At 50.6% G+C, this 26,528-nt stretch overlaps 1 protein-coding gene across 1 annotated transcript in view; it reads right to left on the bottom strand.

Annotated features, from left to right (window-relative positions):
- The window catches only part of XKR6 (XK related 6), a 188,471-nt gene that overhangs the window by 117,006 nt on the left and 44,937 nt on the right, over positions 1 to 26,528 (bottom strand). The gene's annotated exons all lie outside the window — the stretch shown is intronic.

Below are 26,528 nucleotides of genomic sequence, written 5' to 3'. Positions count from 1 at the left end.
TCCCCTGCCAAATTAGTGCTAAAAGGTACGAGGGGACCACAGCCACCCTCCATCCCCACGTAGGTCTGGTTTCCTCGGGGACGCAAAGTCAAACCGTGGCGGTCACTGGTGAAAGACACTGCACAAAAACAAACATGAAATCTTTGGAAGCCGATTTTGGCACCTTTCACGCAGAAGCAGGCGTTTGAAATGTCTCCGAGGTGAGAAGATTCGACTTGAAATTTTTCCTCTGGGCTCTGACACGTAGAGGAAAAAATAATAATTATTAAAAAAATCGAATGCTGATGATTTTTTTTTCACTAGTTGCCTGGTTTTATTTAGTTCCTGAGGGTCTGACATACAACCTGGAGGGCCTGGGATTGGCAGTGACGTAGGTGAAGCCAGGAAATTTCAAAATGTGGGGGAAAGGAGCTGGTGGAGTGTGAGCTAGTGATGGGACAGGGACTCCTCTGGGTGGCTCGGCGCTCGTCTCACAGGTAGTGGTGACCTTGTCCCTGCTGTGCCCGTCACCCCAGCCCGTCTCCGAGATCACCACGGGGAAGCCATGCACACCTCGGCCACATCCCCCGGTTGGATCCCCTCTAGAGGCACGAGCCACTTCCTCGTGTCCCCCTCCAAGAAGGGAACAGAGCCCCGCAGGGCTCCCTTTGGGACGAGGGCACTTCAAGATGCCCCCTCGTCTGAGCGTGTTCAAGCACAAATGCGTGTTGGTGTGTGCGTTTACACGCTTGTGCTGTGATCTGGAGCACGTGCACGCACCCACTGCATGTGCACGGATGTGTGCACACCCGTTCTTGCACCCGTGAATATATCTGGGTGTGTGCACGCTGCTTTTTGCACGTGTGCACACATGCAACGGTGTGAGCATGCACACACGGACAGGCGTGAGATGTGTTTGCACACATAGGGTTGTGCCCCCGGCGTGAACAGGCCGCTCGCCCCCGTGTGAGTGCAAGGGGGTGCACAGCACATGCATGGGGGCACGTGGAAGAAGGTCCATGCAAATCCCTTCCACGCCAGTCCCTGGGGGATCGCAGCCGAGGCCGGGGCGAGGTATTAGGGAACGGTAACGGGATCTCGCTGTGACTCAGCCGTGCCGACAAACTGTTGATCCCATTGATAAAAGCCCGGAGGGTTTGGGCACCCGGCCAAATCCCTCTGCTTCATTCAGGGAAACGAGGGCCAGGGAGGGAAAGTGGCTGGGCTCCGGGCCAGGGAACAGAAGCACACGCGGCCCTGGCTACTGCGCAGGGCCCTCCGCTAGCCATGGATGGAGGCCAGGGGCGCGGGCAGGCGCCGGGAGCCGTGGCCATCCCCGCGCAATGAGGCTGAGGCCAGGAAAACAGCAAAGCGGAGGCAAACAGGGCCAGAAAGTCTCCTTGGAGGGAAGAGGAGCAGCCGCTGCAGCAAGGGAAGGAGGTGGGAACGTGGGTTTTGGTGGATACCATCGTCCTTCCAGGGCACGTCGAAGGGGGCAGCTGGGAACGGCTAAACTATCCCATCAAACGAAACTAAAGCTACAAGGCACATCAAAAAGAACCTGCATCACTACACTTGGTGTCATTATTACCCTTCACGTCTCCAGTTTACATCAGTTCGAGGACTATTTGTCACTGGTGGTAACATACCTCACGCCTATCGACAGAGCTGTGCCCTTCACTCACTCCCCAAAACTGGGAAGACAAATCCCAATCCTGCAGGTGCCAGGGTGTGAGCTGGGCTCCTCTAATCCCCCCCAGGCAGCCACAGACAGCCCTAAACCAAACGGCCCTGTTATTGTCACCTCCTGCCTCCTCTGGCATTGCATCCTTCTGCCCTGTAAGATCCGGGGTGCTGCACAGGGAAAGCTGAGCCCCCCCCAGCCCCATAACCCAGATCCTCCCTCTGCAGCAAAACCGGGGCTGCCTCCTGCTCCAGGACCCCCAAAATACTGGGTGAGGGTTGAGCCAACAGCCAGGGGTGAAGTAGGATCTCGAGGGGCTGCAGAACGTGGGAGGGCATCCCTGGGAAGCGTCCTGGGGAAAAAATGCAGTGGGTTAAAAGCAAGCCGGGGTGCAACGCTGATGTAAAGGAAACGTGGGCATTCGTGGAGACGTGTTGGCTCATTCTGCCTCCCTCTGCCCATATTTTTCCATCCTGAGGAATCTCTCCCGGGGCAGTTACAGCAGGCTCTTGCGGCACTTCCCAGGACAGCACGGAGCAAAGCTTCAGCCCGTGGGACCAGATGCAGCCTCCGGCAGCACCTTGTCCACTGCACACTCATCCATCCCACCAGAGAGAGCAAGGTAACCTCAGAAAACCAGAGTGTAACGCAAGGCAGCCATGCTATAACACCAGCAAAACATCCACAAAGACCCCGATCCCACTCCTGGAAAAATCAAGCCATTATTAGGGGGAGATCTACGCCATCCCCTCGCGTCCCCACGTTCCTTCCACGCCTGGCTGCAGCAAGGAGGGGAGCACCTGCCTAAACCCCGGTGACTAACTCCATCAAGCAGAGAGGCAAACGAACACGCCAGCCTCGTATCGTAGCATGAGTCACGAGCCTCCGTGCGTGAGGAGCGCCGAGCCCTGCGCCGTGCTCTTCCCACACGAGCAGTCCCATTGAGATCCGGGGGTTACTCAAGCGGGGAAAGTCAAGCAAAGAAGCGAGGACGCGTGGGAAGCTTTCACGGTGCTTTTAAGGTAACATGTAGGTTGCCATCCAATTCTTTTTTTTTTTCTCTTGAAACTCACTGAGCAATTTTCTCCCTCTTGTAATGCTTTGCTTTTTTTTTTTTTTTTTTTTTTTTTTTTAACCAAATCCACGTTACAGAGCAAAACGGTAAGAAACTAATTGTAGAGGAGGGGAGCGAACGTGGAGAAGGGAGAGGAGGCAGATGTATTGACCATCTGCTATACCGCTAAAAACACCCACTTAAGTATCTGTTTACAAATCAAGTTGCCTGTGTTAGTAGAAACAGAGGCGCTTGCTTCAGAAGTATCAGACGATTGGCTGCCAACACGCTGAGTTTATTAGGTAGCAGGCTGGTTCTTTGTGAAACTGGCTGGTAGGAGGAATAAAACCCAAAGCTGTTCTTAACAAGGAGGTATCGAGAGGCACGCCTTAGAAAAGGAGCTGCAAAGAGCAGTGTCCAGCCCCGAGCCAGCTGCTATTGCTGGAGGGGTCCTAAAGTTTCCTATAGAAGAGGTTTACCTAAAAAAATAGGTAATGATGAATAAACACTCAGCTCCAGCTCCAGCTTTGTCTCTCTTGTTTACCAAGGACCGTGTCCAGGAGCGCCGTGCTGCCGCAGAGGCATCTCGTGGGCGGCTCATGATACCTGTAGCAAAACTGTGTTATTTCTTTAAAAATACGAAGTTTCTGCTTACTTGGATATTGCCTTACATCATGGCGAACACAGAATCCTTCAGGAATGGGCTATGCATTCTTCAAGCATTTACCTTTGAAAAAAATCATATAAACCATTATTAAATTAATATATTTGTGACATTTTGTGACTGCTGCTGTAAGATATGGGCTGACACCTGATGGTATCAAACCAGCCTGGCAGCCTTGACTCAATTCCAAGCAAGTGGATAGAAAGGACTCTGAAACCACGAGCTCGAACACTTTGAGAATAACGAGCCCAACAAACCAGGTCCTGTTCAACCCTTACATGACTCCAGAAGATCTGGCGGTGATCTGAAGACCGTCACTGCAAATGGCATCAGGCACGTGGGGCTGTGCAGGCACCGGGGAACAGAGGGATGGAAGACGTGGGGCTCTGGGGATCAGATCCAGGGGTGTGTTTAATCACAGCAGGGATAACGAAGCATCCTGACCCCCTAAGCTGCCAGGTCGTCACTCAGAAATGCCTAACGGTGCAAGCGGAGCTTTAAAGCTGTATTTTTAACTCACTCAGATTTCCATTTGCATCATCGCTTGAGAAGCAGGTGCAGGAGGATTCAGCTGCACTTGGGGAAGCCAAGGTTCGCACGCACAGCTGGGGATGCCTTGTTTTGAAATTTAAGGGCTGTGCACTTCTGCCACAGCCACGTCTCAGGTGAACCATCAGAGAACCAAAGTTAGGTCTCCAGCAAGAGCCTCGCATCTCATTCTGCCCTAAAATGGTTTTGAGGTAACAGCAATTCTAGGGTAATGTGGTATCGGTCAATCAGGGGAAAGAAGGCTTTTGTGTGCTTACAGAATTCATGGGATAGGAGTTAGGAACCAGGTAGGCAAGCTGGCTTAAGACTAACTGCACTCAACTCTCCCAACTCCAGCTTTGAGGATTTTAGGAAATAGGAAGCCATGTGGTTCCTGTGGTGGAAACACATCCAGCATAGGCAAAAAGTCCCAGGAAACAGACCATATAGGTGCCAGATAACAGCCAACGAGCCTTTAAAAGCATTCACCTGACTCCCAGCCGCTGGCTGGGCAGGCGTGGCAAGAAGTGGACATGAGGAACGTGGCTGCCATTTAACTCACGACCCAGAGCCGTTGGCTTTCTCCTGAGCTGGCTGAGGGTATGGATATCTACAGATGTCCACGTATGATGTAGGAACATCTTTGCCTCCTGTGCAGTTGCATCAAGGCTGCCAATTCAATGTCAGAGCATTTCCATGAGCGTGGCTCAACCCGGGGCCACGATATCGATGTCCAAGGCAACCACAGCTATTGTAAATCAAAGCTGTTCCATCCCAGCCAGTCAATTTGTGTTTCTTTATATCCACAGGGGATCTGACCTGTATTCCTGCTCAGGCATAAGCAGGGGGGCATGGTGGGACTAAGAAAATATCAGTAGGGATCGGACTATCAATAGTTTGTTCAGGATTTGGGCTCGATCCCTTCCAACTCAGGATATTCCGTGGTGTCAGGGATCCTCAGAAATACTCCAGCCCTCCGCAGGCTGCCAGGCCTGCATGGTAGCCTGCTTTCAGATCCAGGCAGCTGCTGGCCATTCATCTCCTGCAGGAGACAACATTCTCCGTCTCTTTCAACAACTGCATTTTACAAGGGAGTGAAAAGAGCAGACACCGCTGATCAGCTCTTAATGCTCATTCCAAAGATGAAAACATTTAACATGAAATCAGATCTTCGGGGATAGGGCTTTTCTTTATTATTCTCTCACTCTTTTTTTTTTTTTTTATTCCCTTCCCTTTTAATTCGTTCCTTTATCTCCCAGGCCTTGATAGTGTCAAGAACTGAGTGATGACTACGGCGTGAAGTTGCCGCTGGTTAAATCAAACACCGCTTCAAGCAACGAGTGCCTGGCTAGGAGCAGTTTAGGAATGATGGGGAGAAAGGGAATAGGCTGTGCTCCTTTGATGGGTGGAGAGACCCAAGAAAATGTCCCTGTGTCAGGTATGCCCTGGCCCAACAGAGCTGCCCACGGTGAGGTTAGGGACGGGATGGGCTCTGCAGGGCTGGTCCAGGACAGGAGAGGATGCTGATAGGAATGAAGGCTCCTAGAAGTGGCAACGTCTTCCACTTTGTCTTGTCTTCTCAAAGCTCTGCGTGTGCATAAAAAAAGCCCAACGCCTCCTACTAGAATGAAGCTCTCTGCTACAGAAGAAGAATTTCTTCCCGCAGGAAGAAATTAGTGGAAATTTTAGGCAGGGGACTCATTCAGCAGCAGCTGCCTCTCCAGAGGCTGTTATGGGACCAAACCAGCACCGCCTGCTTTTGTGGGTGCACATGGCACAGCCCCATGGCAGTACCCACACCGAATGCATTACCAATGCCAGCACCGAACACCAATGCAGCCACTTCAGGTTGCTCACAGATGCATGCATTTGAGCTGAAGTTTTTCTTCAAGGTCAGTTCCTGCCTCTCTGCCCACCAGGTGAAGCTTCTCCGAGAAGCCGGTGCTCTCCTCCCCCTCCACCTCATGCCATTTCCCATTAGCATCAATGCCACTTGGAGCTGCACAGCTCTGCTCTTTATTAATTCAGCAGGGCTGCTCTTACGCTTTATGCAGATGAACGCCAAACACGTTCAGAAGTGCCCCTTGTGAGCAGCACTGGGGATCAGTCCCCCACTTAAAAAGTAATTTTGGTTGACACAGAAAGCCAAAAAGGCTGGGGAAAGGGGTTATTTGAGGGGCTGTGTGGTTTGCAACGCGTTAGGTGCGAGGTGGGCTATCTGCAGTGAAGGCTGCATGTATACGGAGATGTCACCTTGGTGGCGAGCTGGAGGTCCCCCCGTGCCTCTCAAGTCACACAGCACTCAGGATGCTGAGCCTGGAGCATTATCAGGCCCCTGGAGCCCAAACACTTCTCCCAAGGCTGTACACCCTTGTTTTAAACATGCAAGAGAAGTCCAGGATGGGGGTCACAAATCCAAACTCCCTTGAATTGCTTCAGCTGGATCAAATTGCTTGAGACCTCAGAGTAAGAGTACAAATTGGACAAAACAAGCTTCCCCCAACACACCCAGTCTCCAGCAATGTCCCTGTCAGGCTCTACCTAGGCAGATTTATTTTTTTTTTTCCAAATTAATGCATCCAACCACTTCTGGAAGCCACACAAACCTTTGACGCCCACAGCTCTCCGAAGCAAGGTGTTCCGTGGCTACGTGCCCCGTGAGGACAACGTGGTGCACGGCCAGGTGCCGAAGGCATTGTGCAGTCCCACCAGTGCAGCCGACCAGTTTGCAGATTGGGGTGATTCGTGTCTGGTTAAGTTCAGAGCTGGTAGGTCACTGCAGTCCCATGCCTCTGTTTCCCCCGTGTTTTGACCGCAAATCCTCTAGATCTGGAGATATTCCTGCTTAGGTGCATGCACCGAAAACACTGGATGTTGGAGCACCTCAGGGATTTCTCAGGGAGGGGTGGCAACCAACAGGGTTTCGCTTTCTCATTAACAGGCCTTAAAACTTGCAGACACCCGGCAAAGGGCAGCCGAGCTCGCACAGCCTGATGACGCAGCGCACAAAGCCAGCGCCCGCGGGACACACGGCCCACGGCCGCGCTGGGAAATGAACTGGGTCGCAGCCAGTTCTCTGAGGGCAGGCAGCATGGCACGGCTCGCGTCCATATGGCGAAACTCACCCATCCTCCAAAACGGGCTGGCCTTGTGCCGACTGGAAAGCGTCCACGCTAAAGCCTTAGGCGTGCCCAGATACTGTCTGGGGGAAGGAGGGTTGGTCCGGGCCAAAACTGTGCTTCGGACCATGGTAACACGTAGTGGCACGGGATGTAGGATCATGCCCTGACGCTGTTTGGTTTGTTAGTGAAAATACAGAGATGTCGCCCTGGTGGGCTTGCTGCAGGGGGTAGGCTGAATGCACAAGACCATGCCCGCAAGGAGCCACCGCCATGGGCTGCCTGCCTATGTCCATGCATACCGAACAGCAAAGAAACCTAGAATTCAGAGTTCCTGACCCCAAAGCCCAATGTCCAGGGCCCGGCAGTGCTTAATTTTCTAGTACAGACCAGGTACATCTGCTTGGGTACATCCCACAAAAACACATCAGAGAAACCAGACTCGTGCACTCACGTATCCTACAAGATGTTAAGGCAAAATACATCTGTGTAATCCACGCAGGCAGGCTGTTCCTTCTCCAAGATATCCTCAAGATATCCTCATCCCAATATCTGACATAACTATGGCATAAAAGGGGGACACGAAGGACTGAATCCTACACCGGAGTGTATGGGAAAGCCGGGCTCTGTCGTGCTGCTCATGGGGCTGGACATCTGTGCAGCAGGAGACCCTTTTTCTGCCTCTCGGTTGCAAAACCCAATTAGCTCACAGGAGCAAAAGATCAAGGAGCAGGGGGAGATCCAGAACGTGGCTTTTCATGTCAGCCAAGAAACATTTTTCCTTCTCCTGCTGCCAAAACCAGTTTAAGCCACGTCTGAGTCCTGGCTTTCATCATCAAGCCATCAAGCTACCTACGATTAACTACAACACTGTATTAGTGTGTGAATTGGGAGCAGCGAGCTACTAACAGGAACTGATATTTCCTTTTAATAGTTCTGACAGTAGGAACCTCTCTGCACAGCCAGAGTTGTGGAAAGAAAAAAAATTAATTTGGGGGTAAAAAAAAAAGAGCCCACATCAGCCTGATAAATTGACCTCAGCAACGGCCTCTGCTCTGCCTGCTGCCGCCTCACCTCAAGCACCGGGGGCAGTTTTGGGTGCCTCAGTGTCAGAAGGGCACAAAACTATCAGAGAGCGTCCAAAGGAGGGCTACGAAGGTGGTGGAGGGTCTGGAGGGGAAGGCGTGTGAGGAGCAGCTGAGGTGCCTGGGTTTGTTCAGCCCAGAGCAGAGCAGGCCGAGGGGAGGCCTCATGGCGGCCTGCAGCTCCCTCACGAGGGGAGCGGAGGGGCAGGCGCTGAGCTCTGCTCTCTGGGGACAGCGACAGGACCCGAGGGAACGGCATGGAGCTGGGACAGGGGAGGGTCAGGAAAGGAAGCACAATTCTGCAGGCTTCATCACACAACTTATTATTCAGCTCCTCTGGATCTGCAGCAAGAGCTCCGGCTGTGGGCACCTTCCAGCTTTCATTCTGTGGTCTTCTGCCCTGGCTCCACAACCCATCTGAAAGGCTTCTGATCAATCCTGAGGGGACGTTTATTATTACAGCTTTCACATTTGTATTTTTAACCTCCTTTAAGAGTTCCTAAGGATAGCCAGAGGAGGGATACTATTTTAAGTGCACAGAGCAGAGGTAAAAAAAAATAAATAAAAAAATTAGCACTTAGTGCATTTAGCGGACTGGCAAGAAGAGCGTTTGATCTGATCCTCAGGTTGGGAAGGGCTGGGTTTCCTTGTACTGAAACCTCACAGCATCCTCCTCCCAAGTCAAATTGCAGCCTCCAGTACCACCGCCTCGCTGGCTGTTTTTGAAGGATGTTTTAAAGAGCTGGAACATGTGCCCACCACACGTCAGGTGAACACACACCACAGCAGTGCCATTGCACAACTGCGTTAGCTTAATTACAAGTAGAGGCACTAGAAAATCACTAGTGCATACTGGCAAAACATTAGTGATCCAGGCTTGGAATAGCATCTACCTTAGGGAGCTCGGGGGAAAACTGCCCATGCAGAAAGGCAACGGGTGCTCCTTACACACCATCATTTTCTGGCAGGGAACTGCTACCAGCCCTACAGCACTGGAAACACCAAAAGAGGTTAAAAGTCTTCCCAAAGACATGTCGGAGGTCTGGTGCTGAGCAGGGAACTGAATGCACTCTGCCAGGCATTTCTAAAGCAGAGGATGAAACTTTGTTAGCAATACTCCTTCAGAGCAGCAACCATCTTGTAAGGATGCTCAGCACCTTCAGCACCAGAGTAATTTCACCTGGGACCTCTGCGTTGATATTGCAACACCTCTTCTGGGAGGGAGAGCAGGCAAAAAATGTGACCGCGGGTGTGCACGTGCTGGGGAGCGTCACGACAACGAGTGGGACGTGCTTTCCTTTTGTTTACTCTTTGGTCATTGTCACTTCAGCCGTGATTAATTCTGCAAACCTTTGGGGATGCCCGCAGTTTTATTTGCACGCCGCTAATAAGGGAGGTTAATTATTCCCTCCTCTCTCTCAGCTGCTCGGAGATGGTAGCTGTCCTGGTGTGGTTTGAGCCATCGCAGGCTGGTGCAGTGCTGGATCGGGAGCAAGGGGGGCACCAAGTTCACCTGACCCCAGGTCTCCTTGCAATGCCCCAGCGAAGGGAGACCCCAGCCACCAGGCTCAAAGCACAGTGGTCTCCTTGCTGGTGGCCCCAAATCCATGGGGAGGCAGGGGGTGCTTCCCGCCGGTACCTTACAAACCCTCCACTGTCCCTCTTCCTGATGAATTTAGGATGATCCAGGCATCCCTTTTGTCCTGTCCTGTCCTCTGCTGCCACAGGAACAGCATCGCAAGTCTCCTTGATGCATCAAAGACCCTCTTAAAAACTCATTTTTTATGTTTCAACAGGGAGACACTTGCTCCAACCTCTGCCTGCTGTGACAGGTTAGTCTTCTAATTTGGTTTATAAACTATTCTTAATTCTCCAGAATTGCCTTCCAGCTTAACAGCATTTCTTAGATACAAGTTCTTAGATACAACACACTGCAGCCAGCCATCAAATCCCTTCTCCGCCCTTGTTTCCCACAACTGGGCAAGCTGGAGCTCTTCTAGCTTCGCAGCTCCTGCCATCAGATTCCCCAGTCCCCAACCATCCAGAGAACCCTGCCCCAGTCCAGCCCAGACTCCATGCACTGGGAGACCAGAAATAGGCACCGTGTTCTAAAAAGGTCTCCCCAGTGTGTGGTATGGTGGGATCAGCCTGGTGTCCATACTTCTGATCCTCCATCCTTTTTCCACTTCTACTCTGTGTTTTCCACCCTGGATCAGTTCACACCCATTTTATTCATTTTCCTTTTTTTTCTCATTGACCGGCCCCTGCATCAACACAGAAATTACGGCAGTGGGGTCCATGAACTGCTTGTGCACAACTTCTTCCACCCCTCTCAGGGCTCAAGACCAGCCAGGTTTACCTGACGGCCTTCTGCTCCCCTCTCTACATCCACATCATGGCAGTGCAAAGGTCATGCCTGGAGGCCAATAAGAGGTTTGTGGGGCTGAGAAAAATCACTTTTTTCACCTCAATTTGGAGTAGATCACATCTTCGTGTGCAGATCCCCCTCTCTTGCGAGCCCACCCTTTCTAGCTTATAATATAAAAGCATTTTGCATCATGGTGGCAGTGCCAACACGTGCAAGAAGATGCCAGAGAGCATCAGCAGCCTGTGCCCAGTTTCAGGACCTCTCTTGGGATGGGGAACGTGCTGGTGCCACCACAGAGGAGTAGAGATGGAACCTCCTGATCTTCGTTTTGGCGGAGTCTGACCTTGTGCAAACCCTCTGAGTTTCCACTTCTCTCCTTCTCTTTCCTGCCGAAGAGAGTGTTCACCCTTAGCTCCTGGAGTGCACGAGCTTTCTCAGAAAAATATATTTTCCAAGCAAGGATCTTTAGGAAAATGAGAAATTTGATGAAAAACTATCCCCTCACCTTCCCTCCCAATTATATTTTTAAGTACTATAGACATGAAATAAAATGTTTTCATTAAAATGACAGCAAGCAAACAAAAAAATCTGAAGAGATATTCCACACCAAAGCCAAAATCAACTCTGAAAACTAACTAAAGCAGAAGAGTTAACCCCCAGACTGTGATTTCTTTCCTAGGGAGACAGCAAAGCCTCTATAGCTCTCTGCACAGAAGAGACTACTGCAAAGTCTGGCATTATTTGATTTTATTGTTTTCACTTCAGAGTAATAACAGCCCTTCTCTAAGACTGGGGACTGGATTTGTCCTTACAATATGACCTTTTTGTAACCTACGAGCAGTGGGAAAAAGACAAACTCCAGGAGCAAACGGACAAGATCTCTGGCTTTGTGCCGGTGGAAATCCAGGTTTTATCCAACCTCGGCGCCAAGCCACTCTACAGAAAACAGTGTGGTGAGCATGGTGATCTCCACTTATCTGCTCTGATCAGACATTTCCAGGGCTCCTGCTGGGATCCCAAGGTAACAGCCAGGTTTAAAACAGCCCCTCGCCACCCTGATGGCTTCGCCTCAAACTCCTGGGAGAATGGGAGGATCTCGCTTCAAGCCTTCCCAGATCCCCGACACGATCCCAACCCAGTCCCCAAAACCACCTCCTGGTCTCGCATGCTGAGAGCCTGAACTTACTCCGGATCCCATCCCGAGCGTGACCAGAAGGACCGTGCTAATTTCCAATCCCTCCTCATTCCTCAGGAGCAGGAGCCCTTTGCACATTCCTAGATGCTCTACACTTATTTCGAGCGGTCCATTCCCTTGGACCCAGGAGAATCCCAAGGTCACACCCCATACCGTTCCCTCTCCTGTGATCACACTCACCCTGTTCAGGAGCACGTTGTTTTCTCTCCAGAAGTAGAAAGAAGCACAATATGCTGGAATGTGCAAGTGTTCCTGCTGGGGTTAATGCACCCGGCCTTCCATCTCCTGCAAAACCCCGACAAGAAGGGCCGTCTCCAGCTCAAGGCCTTCTTGCTCCCTGCCCTGGTTTAATCTCTCCTCTAACAACCATCCCTTTCTCTCCCCTAAGAAAAGCCCAAGGAACTGCTCACTGTCTTTCAAAACGTGAAGAAGCCCAGGAAGATGGCCAGGTAGTGAAAAAGGAAGGAAAAACTGCTTTTTTGGGTAAATCGGGGCAGGTCAGTGAAGCCTGGGTGCCACAAAACCTCCACACAGCGCTAAGGTGAGGAACTGAGTGGGGTCCTTGCCCCTTAATGCCACCAGTGACAAAAAGCTTACATCTGGTTCCCAAACGCATCTGCTAGCAGAAACAAGATACCATTTCAATGAAAAATAGAAATAGAAATCACATTTCGGTGTGTAGGAAGCACGAAGGCCGTCCCAACCTAACCAGCTGGGCCTGAAATGTCAGGCGAATCCTTCCTCCAGGAGCGCATCAGCAGGTCCATCAATCAGACAAGCCTTCCACCAGCATGCACATGAGTGAGCGAATACCTTAATTACGGCTGTGTGTTTCACTGCACTTGACCTTAAGAGTTCAGTGCTTTATATGAAGGGCTTTAATTCAATTAGCACACCCGTGGGGTTTGCAGCCAGGCTACGAACTGGCCAGATGATGCGGGACATTTAGAGGTGGCGCAGGGCAGTTCAAATGTGCCATCTTCCCCGGCTTCCCAGGTGGCAAGACAAAAAAAAAAGACACCAACAACCCCAGCAGAGATGAGAGGTATTGAAAAAAACATCTCACATTTGTGATTGCAGGTTTAAAGGCAAGAAACAGAGGCTGCTTTTCTTCTGGCTTTCAGACTATATTCAAACGCAGTTGCACAGCGAAGCGTTCACCAAAAAAAGGGTAAAGTTGAATCCATGGAGCACCCAATGGAAGAGTCTTGTGTTGGGATCAAAGGGCAAGAGAGGTGAAATGGCCTCTTACTTGCCTGAAGGTCCACTGGGGAATCTGCTTTGCGGGCTGTAGCAGATGCGTTCTCACATGGGTCAAGCAAGGGTCCTCGTTTTGCTTTGAGGAAGGAGAGATTTGTGCTGGACAAACCCCAAGCGCTGCACAAAGAAATGTTCACAGGATCACTCATAACCTTGTCCATGCTGGTGGTCCAGTCTGGTTTTGAGCCTTTCCTGCTTCTGGACCTACAGCGTGATGCCTCACGTTTCTGCCCCAAGACCGCCTTACACCAAAGACACCGCAGGAGGAGCACTGCCACCATCTATCCCAAGCTCTTCTTGACCACGTAGGCAACCCTCCTGCCAACTAAACCAGCACCAAGGCCCAGTTCCACCCGGCAAAACATCTCTGCCACCCTCCAGAGGACGACTCGAAGGGGTAATTCTGGAACACCAAACTCCACCCCATTTTAATCAAAGCTTTTTAAAAGTTTCCGAGTCAGCACTCAGGTTGGTTTTGTACTTTAGGAGAGAAAGGAATGTCCAACTGGACCATAAAAAAACTTTTGAAACATCAACACCACTGCAAATTCCATATAAACAGCGGCCACATCTCAGTTCTGCCCCATGCACGACGTGGGTCATCCCCTTCTCCTCGGCCAGAATTTGCCAGCGCTCTCCATAAGTGCATTTTTATCAGTGTTCCTGTGTATTTTTGTCAGTGTTTCTGTGCACTTCATTGTGTAGGGTGCACACGGTATGCATTCAATTATTTTTGAACCGCGCATGCAGTTTATTTAAAACTATAACCCTCATCTACAAGCATTAATTAAAAAAAAAAAAAAGCTCCAAACTGATGTAATCTTAGAACATTTTGAGCATTTGTCAAATTTAAGCTGGTTTTATATGGTTTGTTTAGCACCCATAGATGTTGGAGTCCTATTTGCATTTTAGCAATAACAATAATTGCTTAATAAGTTGGTGCTATGCACAGTTTATCTTGCTTCATATGAATATTGTGCCTTTCTGAACGAAAAAAAAAAAAGAGAGTTTAATTACTTCTATAATTCTGAATGAATTTCAGATTCCAGGAAAAACTGTATGGATTTTTGGTGAGGGGAGGCCTCACCCCACAAACGAGAGGAGCGTTTTGAAGCAGGGAAATACAGCTGCAGCAGAACTGTTACCGTAAGGGGTGTCCTTCGTGGTGTGCCACATCTGAGCAGCCACCAGCTCCTGCTTTGCCTCAGCACCCGGCCTGGTCTTTGCTGAGCATCCTGCCGGGAGCACCGTGAACAAGAGCGGGAGGCAGCGGGGAGGGGACGGGAGAGCTCAGAAAGCACCGAGGAGATGCAGGCGGGGAATTGCCGAGGAGGACGTGAGCCGAATACCTACAGGAACGGGCAGATGGGGAAAAGCAGCGAGGCTTTGAAAAACGGAGGCCGGTTCCCAGTGCGTTTGCTCTGAGGATGGCAGGGAAGCGGCAAGGGAGCGCGGCTGGCGAGGCGGGGGGAGGCAGGGGCACCAACAGCTCTAATCCCTCTCCTGGATATCTCAAAAAAAAAAAAAAAAAAAAAAAAAAAAGGAGAAAAACCATCCAGCGACCTCGCTGAAATTAGAAACTTAACACTGAACACGCTCCACATACAACTAGCCGGCTCTGTATCCATGGAGACGGCTACAAATCTGTGTCAGCCGCAATCCGCTCTCCAGTTCCGAAAATTTTAAAGGGAAAAGGAGGGAGGGAGGGCTGGGAGGAGGGAGCGGGAAGGGGGAATTCCTCGGCTCTGTTTGGCTTTGATGTGCATCACGTTTAAAGGCACAGGGGATTATCCCAGCCCGACGGATCGAGCCGTGGCTGGGTAGCAGCTGATGCGCGCTGGCCACGTTTCCCTCCGGCAGAGCATTTCCCAGGACTCCATAAGGACCACGTCGAAATGTCTCTGTGCCGGGGATGAACCCAAGGCCACGGTGTTCCTGGCAGGCTGCAAAGCCTTCAGCGTCCTCCTCCTGAGAGGTCACGGCTGGGCTGTGGGGCATGAAGAGCACGGCTGGGTTAGGCAGCCTCTTGGCTGCTCTCTCGGCAAAGCAGCACAAGTACGCACACCTACGTTTTTTGGGGAAGATGTACAGCCTCTTGGCTAGGTAAGCAGGTTCATGAAGGAGTAGGAGAAGCATATTGAACCTGTGACTGTACAGAAAGGTCACTGAAGTCAGTACGTCGAGTGTGAAACGCTTACAGGGAGGAGCCTTTCAGCTAGCCAAGAGCAGAGTGGGGGATACAAGGGATAACCAACAGCCATCATGGAAAAATTCTTCCCCATCTTGGCAAAATACAACCAACCAACAAATATCTCCTCCCCAAAACACCCAGTCCTCAACCCAGACAGTTGCTGAGATTTACAACATGTTTTTTCTCCTCTGCATTCTTTAATTTCTCATTGGGGCTACTTTGGGTTGCCAGGGCTCATTTTTTCTACCGTGCATCTCCGTCCTACTAAGGCAGCGCATCGCATGAAGCCAGCAGGATGCAGGCAACTCAGCAGCACAAGGAGAGATCAGAGGACTTGAAAACTCTGCAATGAAGTAATATTGAAAGCTACACTGCCAGTGAACATCTGTAAGAGGCCATCTGCAACCCACCCTGGCGTGAGGATGGACAAGCTACGCAGTTACAAAACTAGGAAGAGCTCTGGGCTGTTCCCAGCCCGATGTCCCCAAAGAGTCCTTGGGGAGATGCTGTAGGGTTTCAAACCAAAGTCACTAGGGCAAGCTGGAAGTAAGGTTTACAGTTCAGAGAGATAGGAGACATATGGCCTGATCCGACCAGCTCCATTTATTTCCAGGGCTAACTCTTTAAATCATCCCCTGGTGACCAGAGCAGAAGCAGGGTGCGTGTTGAAGCCATGATGATGTGGAAAGGAAGCTCAGCTCCCGTTAGTTTTTGCATGAGGGGAGGATGCTACGAGCCATACGTTCAGGTTAACCTAAAAGAAACAAAATAATTTCCCCATGCCTGTTCCACCATGTTCCCGCTGCTATTCCAGAGAGATATTGAACGGGGGGTGAGAAATCTTATCGAGCAGAGGAAGATGCTCAGATTTGGGCTTATGGGCTTCTGCCTTCCAGCAAGACATGGCTGCAAAAGAGAAACACACTTCAGAGCAACCGTAATAGCAGAATGACCTACAGCTCCTCGTTCATTAATCACTTCTCTGGAATAAGCCTGTTCCAACAGGGTGAAATTACCTAGCTCGCTGCAATGCTCTGTCAAAGAGGTTACCACTTGATTAAGGTCTAAAATGTGCACGGAGGATTTATTGAAATGGTCTCATTTGCTGCAATGCAATTAATTAGAGATACATTCCCAGCCAGGTATATGTTTAATGCTATCTGATCACTCTTCAAAAAGAGAAGGAAAAAAAATGCAAGTTAACTCATTTTAGATCAGGAAATTTAATGCATCAGCGTAACTCCTCTTTCTAGAGCACGGAGGTTTTGCTTCTCCTTTCTAAGAAAAACGCTTCAAAGCAGAGTTTTGCTGAATCTTGGGTTTCCCCATCAGCAAAGGGCAGCCGAAAACAGCGCTTGGACTGGAAGGAAGAAAGCAAACACGAACACTGGGAGCAGCCTGTTGAACAGGGACACACCAACACCCCACCCCGACTAATTAGCAGGGCTCTACTCGTTTTGTGCACTGCAGTAACTTCCCAATTAATTCATTCATATTTGCAAAGCCATCGGAAGAGGCGAAGCATTAAATATAGATGCTAAATAAAGAGGAATAAATAACAACCAACACTTAGCTCTCCAGGTTTCCAGGCCCCGTCAGCAGGGACATTCACTTGCTGCCCGGAGCAGCCTCCTTAACTAAGACCCGTAAGTGCATTATTAATTTTTCAGTAGCATCTCCCAGACCTAATGAAGACTCAGTTATGCTATGCATGAGGAGTCTGCCCAGAAGAGCTGTAAAATCTCCACTCTGATGGCTGACTACGGCCACCACTGAACTGAGTCCTGGCCAGGGGAGGATATGTTGGGCACCGACCACTCTCTTTTTGCAGCCCCCAGTCCTCGTGCTGACCATTTCCCAAATGAGGTAGGGTACATCCAAACAGGATAGGTACATCCAAATAGGATAGGTACATCCAAACAGGATAGATACCTCCAAACGGGGTAGGTACCTCCAAACTGCCTGGTAGGAACAGGTCCGTGTCTTGTATGAAACCCCTGAACCGCACCTAGGCTTATTTTGGGATGACAATACTAGTACAGACGTAGCTAGAAAGGACACAATATGTTGTCTGCTGGATTGCAACACAGCCAGGATGGTGTCTGAAGACCTCGGCAGCTCAGAGGTATGGGCTGACCTCCAGAGAAGGCAGCTGCCTCCCGAAATCCGTCCTCAGAGTACCTCTCACAAAAGCTGACGGGTTTCTTAATTGTCCCATTCAGCCCTTGCTCACATCACCCACTGTTATTTCATCACATACCATGATTAGGAGGCCAGCACTCAAAAAATATCCTCTTTGAGTGTCACCCCACGACCTCCATGGGTTGAGAAGACAGGCTTATAATCTGGGCAGTCAGCTGGCATGCTCCCTTGGTTTAGGATTACATCAATTATCCCTATTTTTAGGCTTGAGGGCAAAGTCCCCTAGCCCACAATGCAGGCAAACAACTCCCAAAGAAAAGGCATTAACGTATCTTTATATTCCAGCCTTTGTTAAGCTCCATGAGGGATCCATCAAGAACCAGAAGCCTACCGATTTCCAAGGCCTGGAGTATTTCCAGGACTCAGTTCTGCTCCGATCCAGCTGTTTTTTCTCTCCCCCTTTTTTTTTTTTCCTTTCCTTGTTCTCCGTTATCCGTGGGAGTTCATTTGCCTCAGAGCACCTCCTTGTATTTCGTTCTGCTTGTGCCGTTATTATCCTCATTGCAGGAATTCTTGTACAGAAGGTTTAAAATGTGTGACGCGTGTCTTCGTTTGTGGCTGCATTGCTATTAGCAGCCAGAAAACACGACGTCTTCTTATTAGGGTTTTCTCTTTGATTAAGCTCGTGAGCTGATCAATTCCTCGCCAACCTGGCCCCAAGACTTGCCCCAAGACTTTTCATGCAGATCTCCTTATTTTTCGAGTCGTTGAAATTCATCTGCACTAGTGTTGCAAATGCCATCATGATGAGCTGGGAAACCTCAGGACGATGCTCTGGCCTCCCCTGTGCCATGTCCTCTATGTGTGGCACCTTGGAGGTAGAGCACTATGGAGATGGGGGATTTGGGAGCAGGGCAAGGTGGGTTACGCGATTAACTTCCTAAATTCAGGTGCTAATGTCAGCAGGAGCTTTCTCAGGCCTACACCCTTCCTCCATGACATTGTTTCACCTTTCAAGGGCAGAAAGCAAAGAATTCTTTTGAGCCACTCCACCACCTGGCTGTCCTTGCTTTCTGTGATGCAAAAGACTTTGACGAGGACAGAGGTAGCTCTGCTGATGCTGGGGCCACTACCACGTGCAAGCCACCAGCCAAAATACGTCACACAAGGCCCTCTTCGTGCTTTGGTCATCACCCTCTTGATCTGAATTTCGGCTCGGGTCCCCTAAGCTATTCAGGAACCCACTTTCAAAGAGGGCTGGCAGCCCAAAGGTGCCGCCCTTCCCGTCCAGGTGCCCAACTGCAAACCCTGAGTGGTCTCCTCCAGGTCTTCAGGACAGACCTTCCTCTAGGAGACACTGCAACCACTGAGCCCCACCAAGAAGCTCCTGTGATAAAGCATTACACCACTACAACCTCTCCTATAAGCAAGGGTTGGCATTGCTATCACAGTTCTTGGGCACGATTCACCTAGCCAAACATGAATATTTCCAGTGTAGACATCCGCCACTGCAGGAGTTTGGGGACACCTGCCCCAAACCTGGACACTGGAGACATCCCTTCTTTTACGTGACCCTGATCCTGGATAATCCAAGCCATATTTCCAAGGGCCACCAGCTAGTCCTTACCCTCCTTCATCTACAGACCTGGAAATGGAGTTACTTAACGCTGCCAGAAAAGTGACATCCAGTCTGCCATGCTGTGCCGGACAGAGCACAAATCTCAACAGGTCTTGTCCCTAAAAACCTACCAGGAGGTTGCTGGGCATGTCTCAGGCCCCAGTGAAGTATTTATCCTCTGGGGATGTATCAGGAAACCCTGACTCTCCCACCAAGATGCTCCTGCAGGGGAAAGCACGACGCCCAGCCTGGCTTCTTGCATGCGGACGTCAACAACCCCACGCTCTTCCTGAGCTTCATAAGCGACGCTATTAAACAGAAAATTAATATTAAAAAAAAAATGCCAAGCAGCCTTTTTAGCAGCAACAATTCCTGGTGCAGAAAAGCAGAGGCTGGGCCTTTTGAATTCCCAGTTAGAAGGAAAACAGACTCCCACTCGGGGCTTGCTTTCCTCCCATCCCACCCTCGCCGCAAGGCCACAGGGGGTCTGCTCCGTGCACAGGTTCAGGGCTGTGTGTGGTTCTCACGGGACCCTCCTCGTTTTGCACCCCCAGGTCCTTTAATTCTTGCCGGGGCTTCCTCACGGGTGCAATCACCGCCCGACCTTCAGGAGGTTTCCCCACTTGCTTGCCGTGGAACTGCCTCATTCGGGCTCGTAGCACGATCTGGGCTTGCAGCAGGGCAAATGACGACGTGCTGCACGCAAGGGCAGCCCCTGATGGGGGTCCCTCACTGCAAACGGACGTTTTGGTGGGAGAAGATGGCACCAAGCCCCCAAGCCCAGCAGTTCTCCCTGCAGCCAAAGCAACGGGCTCAGCATAGGTGGGAACGCGTTGGTGCTGAATTCCCATGGGGTTCATCGTTCAGTGATGGGTCTCAAATTGCATTAGGTAGTGATATTCTCCCTCGTGGCCTCAGAATCAGAAAGCCCTAGGACTGGTGGGGCCCACAGGGACCGAAATCCACCCGGCAGCTCAGTGACAGCTCAGCTTGCTCCGGCTGCAGCGGACTGGGTCCACGCGTGGGTGCTCGTGTCGATGCTCCGAACTGCGCTGCGATGGAGCGTGTTTCTTGGGCAGCACTGATGAAAATCTCCATGTCTCCGAAGATAAAAATGTGCAAACACCAGGCTGCTGGCAAAATCTGAAGTCACCTCAGCTCTCCCATTCAACTGCAAGCTCGTAGAGGGGCACAGCCTCTCTCGCAAGCTCAGCTGGGGTCTTCTAGCTCCTAACGTAATCCAGCATCCTGCCGAGCTGCCTGGCTGCTGCAGCTTGTCCTGCTAGGCAGACGAGAAGTGGTCGAGGTTTCTCAGAAATGTTGGACTTGAGAGCTGTCAGGGCTCTTCTCCAGGCAGCGAGAGCCCACATTGGTTTTTCCACCAGTTCCTGATCCCACGTTGTCTCATCGAAGCAGCAGCACAAGAAAATGGCACTGGGAAATTCTCCGTCATTCTGCCCCGGACTGGTGAGTTCTCTTAGATGCCACAAGCCCTTGAAAGTTTCGCCGTAGATTTGCTTGGAAATCCTTTGGAAATCCTTTCTTTACCTGGACAGGCAGCGCACGGAAAGGCAGTGAGGACTGGCTCTTTGGACCCAGCTCTGAAGTCCCCAAGCTGTGGCAAACGCCCCAAGAGGTGCTCAAATGGGAGCCAAGCAGCTCCCCAAGGCGCTCTACGCCTTTGTGGCTCTCAGGCAGAGCCAGGACTATGGACATGGCACGTTTGGGATCCCTGAACACCAGGAAGCCCCCAGCTAGCACATGGGTAAGGAAGCAACACAAAGCAGGTAGCTGCTCCTGTGCCAAGCTGGATCACAGCACGGGTGGCTTCCATGGTCCAGAGAACTTCACAGCACCATCAGAAGGCACCAGAGGTCTGAAGGCTATCTCGAAGCCCCGAGGGACCGTGCAGAGAAGAGCCTGGTTTCGAGGGGAGAGAAATCTTCCTGCCCACACACCAAGGAAAAGCATTGCAGAACGCTTTGAAGCTGTTCAACTTTCCTCCTGGGGATTTCTCCCCAGGTTTCAGGTTTTCCTCTGGAAAATAAAAAGTGCATATTTTTTTTGTGGCCCTGGAATCACATGACGGGACTGCTGGCGCATCGAAAGGTTTCGTAACTCGCTTTAAAACTCCCTTTTCCAGCCACAAAACCTGCTCGTGCCTTGACCCCGTTACCCCACACCACGAAGGATTAGGCAGGAGGAGGCTGGTCTGGCTGCAAAAGGCGCACCGCCGCCTTCCTGAAGTGCAAGTTTTTGCTGTAAACTTACCTTGAGCTCTCGGTGCTGTTAACTCAAGTGCTTCTCCACACAAAGGATCTCTTTACTCCTAAGTGAAGGTGTTCTTAAACCGCCTTCGCTGGCAGGGCTGAGGCTTGTGGAGGAACTGGGGGAAAACAGCCCGTCCCTCTGGGGTGTCCAAAGGGGAAATTTCAACCCTAAAACCCACGTCGCAATCCATCCCAAAAGCATCCACACCCTGCACCCCTGCCAGCATCGGCCAAGCCCACGGGACCTGCCTTGAGGCTCCAAAAAATACAAATCCAGCTTCAGGTTACCTTGAACTTGGTCCACCTGGCAGCACACGGACTTATCCTGACCGCATCCATCACGCGCAGACCCAGCAGCAAGGAGCTCAGCACCGTCCTGGTGAGTGGCTCCCGGATTTCAGCAGAATCAGCAGGGAAAGAGACTCGAGCTCAGCACCACGATCTCACAGCATCCCTGTCCCGCTGTGTGTGTCCTTATTTCATCAGCAGACCCAGCCCAAACCCCAGTACCTCCAAGTGCTGCTAAAATCTGGCATTTTTTATATAGGGTCCGCTGGAGCCTTGCTGCAGAGAGCAGGGTAAGCAGCACTAAACAGCACAGGAGCTTCCGAAGGGAACAACAGCACCTTAAAAGCATGCGACTATCCACGAGAGTTGTTCAGTTCAGAGAAGAGATATCAGCTCCTCTAAATACCCGAGAAGAGGCTGGCATTTAGGCTGCGGAGGTAGAGAAATTATGTCAAGAGCCCGGTTCAAACCACTGCTGTTTAAAAACCCTCCTCCAGGCAGCTTTGGCAAATGCAGTGCCATAAAGGAGCCCTTCTGCGACAGCGATCGGTCACCCGGCTTCCCCCACTTGTGGCTCTCAACCACGCCGCTTCTCTCGGAGGGGAGATGCTCGGAGGGAACAAAGCCTGGCTGCCACTCTGTGATCTGGAAACGCTGCTGGAGAGCACAGATAGGATTCCCCGCTGGCTCCCTAACACCATAAATCAAGGCTCGGGTCTTACACAAGACACACGGTAACCTTTAAGGGATGCTCAGCTCCCGTCCTGCTTCTCCTCCTGTTTCTCCTCCCGGTCCCACCTTGTTGGATGCAGAAGGAGCCACGGCCTCGACCAGGAGCTCTGCAAGCAGGCCTGGACGCACGCCCTGGCCCCCATAAAGCCCAGCCTTGGCCTCGTTAGCTTCAGCATCTCGTTATTATTTTAATTGGGCAAACTTGAGTGCCCGGAGTGCCTTTACGTGATCACCCTCGTTCCCTTGGTGCCCGCCGTGGCAGCCTGGTTTAGCGGGCACGGCGCTGGATTTACGAGCGGCGCCTGCCACCCTTAGCTCCACGCAGCCTTTTTCATTACGGCCTCGCTCACCGGAGCCACCCGAAGATACTTCCTGCTGATGCAAAATTTCCCAGCTCTGAAGTGACGCCGGAGGAGGGAGAAGAGGGAAATCTTCAGGCTCCGGGCCATAAAGACGAGCAGGTTGAAACGTACAGCCGGCGAGGCTGCTGCTCGCGGTGCTCCGAGCCCTGCAGGTCTCCACGGGACAGGGGCATGTGGCTCGCAGAATGGGTTTCCCTGCTCCCTTCTGCAAATTCCTGGGAGGCAGGAGGAGCTGCTGCAGGGGTGGGAGCTGCGGATGCGTCCCCCAGGACCCTAAATGGTTATTAACAGGGCTTACACGGGGGAATGATGGTACAGCACACACTGGAAGACACCACATTGCTCCTGCCCCATAAAACTGCACTTGGACAAGCAAATGCCAAAGGCTATTGTATACATACCCCAAAAACCAAGGCAGGAGCACAAAGGAGTGTATGCAGGCAAAATGTTTGACTTTTCTTTCCCAGGCAGGAGACCACGGGCTGCTCCACGCCCTACATGTGCAGAGGGAAGACCGAGCATCCGCCAGCAGCAGCCGGCTTCCAGCTGGCGAGCCTAAAGCCAGCTTCCTAAATCCACGCTCAGGGATGGAGATAACAGCATCCCGATTTTCAAAGGCACCACAGCCTCGCTGGCTCCTCTAGTTGAAGAAAACAAGATGGATGAGCATGTTATTATATCTATTTTCGAGCATATTATTTAGTTTGAATACTTTCCATTCTGATTTTTTTTTTTTTCTTTTCAATGGCAACCTTTGGGATTAGTGATTTTGTTTTGTTTTATGGTGGGGTATTAAGAGCAGGCAGCCAGCCTTGTTGGTGGTTTTTTTCCAATCCGGTATTGAGAAGGAATAGATTAAATCATCAAATAGACACAAGCACAGGAAACACTGGAAACTCTTAGCCATTATCCTATGAAGAGAATGCCAATGCAAACACTCTAATAAAATATTCTTCACCGAAATCAACACTCATTTTCCGAGGCAATCAAATCCATCCCCTTGATCCCTCCTTCTAGGGAAAACAGCCAGCACAGCTAAATTCAGACCTAGGTGGCTCCATGCTCGAATTTGGCTTGGGCACGCTGCAAATCAATGAGGATGACAATGATAATGACAATGACGATGATGATGATGATGCTCCACCAGCAGCACAGAAACAGCACCGAGCTTTTCACGATGCCTCCTCTTCCCTAGATAACCCACAGAGGGAAAGAAGGGTGTAGCGTTAGAAAAAAGGTAAAGGAGGTCGGAACAACGACCCTGCTGGCACCGGCGGAGCAGGAGAGGACCGTGTCCTTCACCAGCTCTCTGTTATTTGTGGGTTGCCTGCACCAGGGGCTCTGCTCATTTTTCCAGTCCTATTTCCAGAAGGCTGTGGGGAAACTCTCGGTGATGCCCCTTACATTTTCTAGGGTAAGAGAGAGAATAAACGTTGCAGCCAGCTGTTTCATGGTGATCCTGCCAGAGCTTGGTCCAAGATCCAGTGAGCCCAGGTGGATATTGTAGGAGAGACATGACCAGCACCCATGCTCTCACCACGGTGCCGGTAGGTACAGCTACATCCTACAGCTGAATGTTTTTGCTCCAAAATGAAGAGGTTGCATCTCAAACGCCTGCTGGGAGTGCCCCCTGGAGCAGGCCAACTTTTGAACCAGGCTGGGGAACCATTCGGGTGGCTGCTGGCTGGCCCAGGCACCAGAGCTTACACTCAGCATTATGGGGAAAAAGCAACACCCCAAGGGCTGTATTCTCTGCGCCTGCTAAATGCCCTTGGCATCACACAGCAATAGATGGTTTAGGATGAATGCAGAACTCCCACCCTTCTATGACTAATTTCTGCTCAACATAATCCAGGGGAAAAAAAAAAAAAAAGTCAGCGTTTCTGATGTGCTCTGGAAGATGCCAGCAATGGTACGTTTTGGTTTCGCATACAACAGAAGCCAAGGTTCACGACGTTTCATTACGGGAACAAACCCAGTTGACATCCTGCAAGCCCAAAAGGATTTGCAGAAGTAAAGATGCTGAGCAGCAACAGCGTGTTCACCTGCAAGACACGGAGAGGCATCCAACTAACAGCCCTGCTCTACATAAAATGAGAGAGTTTGCCACAGAAAAGAGGGAAAAATTCAAGCATGTTCAGCATCTTATGGATTAATCCTAGGCCTCGAGCCAGGATAATTACTGCCACAAGGAATAAAAGTAACACAAATATAGGTTAACGCACAAAGGATCCAGTTTGCAAGGTTTTACACATCATCAGCTCAAAAGCGGATTTGTAAATTTAATTATAGAAAGATTATAAAAGCAGGTAATGCCCAAAGGGTCGTAAAAATAATTTTTACTATAGCGATGAAAACAAAACAAAACAAAAAAAAGAAGCCAAACACTTTAAACAAACTGGGCCAGCTGATAGACCTGGGGAAGAACCTCTGCAGGACTCGGACCCGACTCTCACCAGGGATGCGCAGGAGGCACCGTGCTAAAGCAGCATCCGCCACGATCCTTGAGAAATGCCATCTCCAAGGGAGAGAAGTCACTCTGACAGCCTTGAAACCTTCCAGCACTGATTTACTTGAAAATTATTTTTTTTTTTTTTGGTAGAAGGTATCCCCGTGGTGGCAGGAGCACACGACCGTCTGCTAAAAGCCACGTTAAGAAAAATGAAGAAATTCTACAAGGTGTGAATCAAGACCAAAGGCACAGGGCAGGGACAGAGATGAGGGTTCAATTTTGGGATCTCTCAGGCTTACCTCTACATCACAGATACCTTCAAAACTTGGAATTTTAACTCTTGACCTGGCAAATGGATTTTTTTTGGTGCACAGATCGCATTCCTGACCTATACAGTACTTCCTCCTCCTGAAAGCAGCTCCCAAAATGTCGCTGGGGTGGATCTGGGTGCTAACCTAACACGGGGCTGAACAAGCTTTTGTCAGGCTAGCAAAACATGCAGTCATTCCTAAACGCATCCCCTGCCTACTTAAAATAAACCACGTGCTTAAATGCTCTGCTGGTCTGCTACCGCGACGCCCGGCGCGTGTAAGGAGCAAACGTGCTGAGCGTGCTCCGACGTTTAACGCTCCTAGAAAGGCACTCCAAAGGACCACAGACAAGTGTTTTTAAGCCTGAACGTACACATTTATTAAAAAAAAAATAAAATGTTTTTACAAATTCACCGTGCGTGAAAATGCAGTGCATCGAAAAGCTCCAGAGTGACCACCGAGCCTGGAAAGCAGCAACAGGAGCCTCCTCCTTGCCCTGACTACCACTATTTCTGTGCATGTGGCTCTTACCACCCTATTTCACGCCACCTGTCCTTACATACTATGATTTGCACAGGACACAAGCCCTTTTGTACATAAATACCTTCAACAGTTCAAAGACCTGCACACGAGTCCCACGCAGCTGTTCGCAAGGCTGGGGTTCAAATCTGTAGAGCCGAGCTAAGAGCGCAGTGAGCGTATAGAATAGCACGAGCACGGTAATGCTCCATATGCCTCTGAAAGCCGTACACCACAAAGCAGCAACGTTATGTATATGGCACGGGATGAAATGGGCTGCAGTAATGGAAATGCAAATTGAATCTCGGTGCCGAGTAAGTACCTCTAAATCAGAGGCTGCGCCACAACTGCTCCGCAGAAATCGTAAGGAGCCCGGTCCCCAGGGACGTGTAAAACTGGATTAGACATAAACTTCAAAACCAGTATGCTGGGGGATAATCCTATGCTGGCAGAAAGGGATCAGGAGCAATTTCTCTCTCTAACTTGCTTAATCTTCTGCGGAGATTTCTGAACTCTGGATGCACACCGGACTGGGAGCTGGAATACTCCCTTCCACAAGGTTCAGCGTGGCTAAGTGAAAACACAGCGAGTTAAATATCCCAGAGAACAGAGCTATTTTAACAGGCTTTGACGAAGGAAATCTACGGCTGGGGACAGACAGCAGGTCTGCAGCGAAGTCAAAGCATCGTTACGCGGGTCTGTCCGCT

Source organism: Anser brachyrhynchus (genome assembly GCF_964034855.1).
Source record: "Anser brachyrhynchus genome assembly, chromosome: 3".
NCBI classification, from domain to species: Eukaryota; Metazoa; Chordata; class Aves; order Anseriformes; family Anatidae; genus Anser; species Anser brachyrhynchus.
The sequence above is the reverse complement of the archived record's forward strand: the minus strand, read 5'-3'. Positions and strand labels throughout refer to the sequence as shown.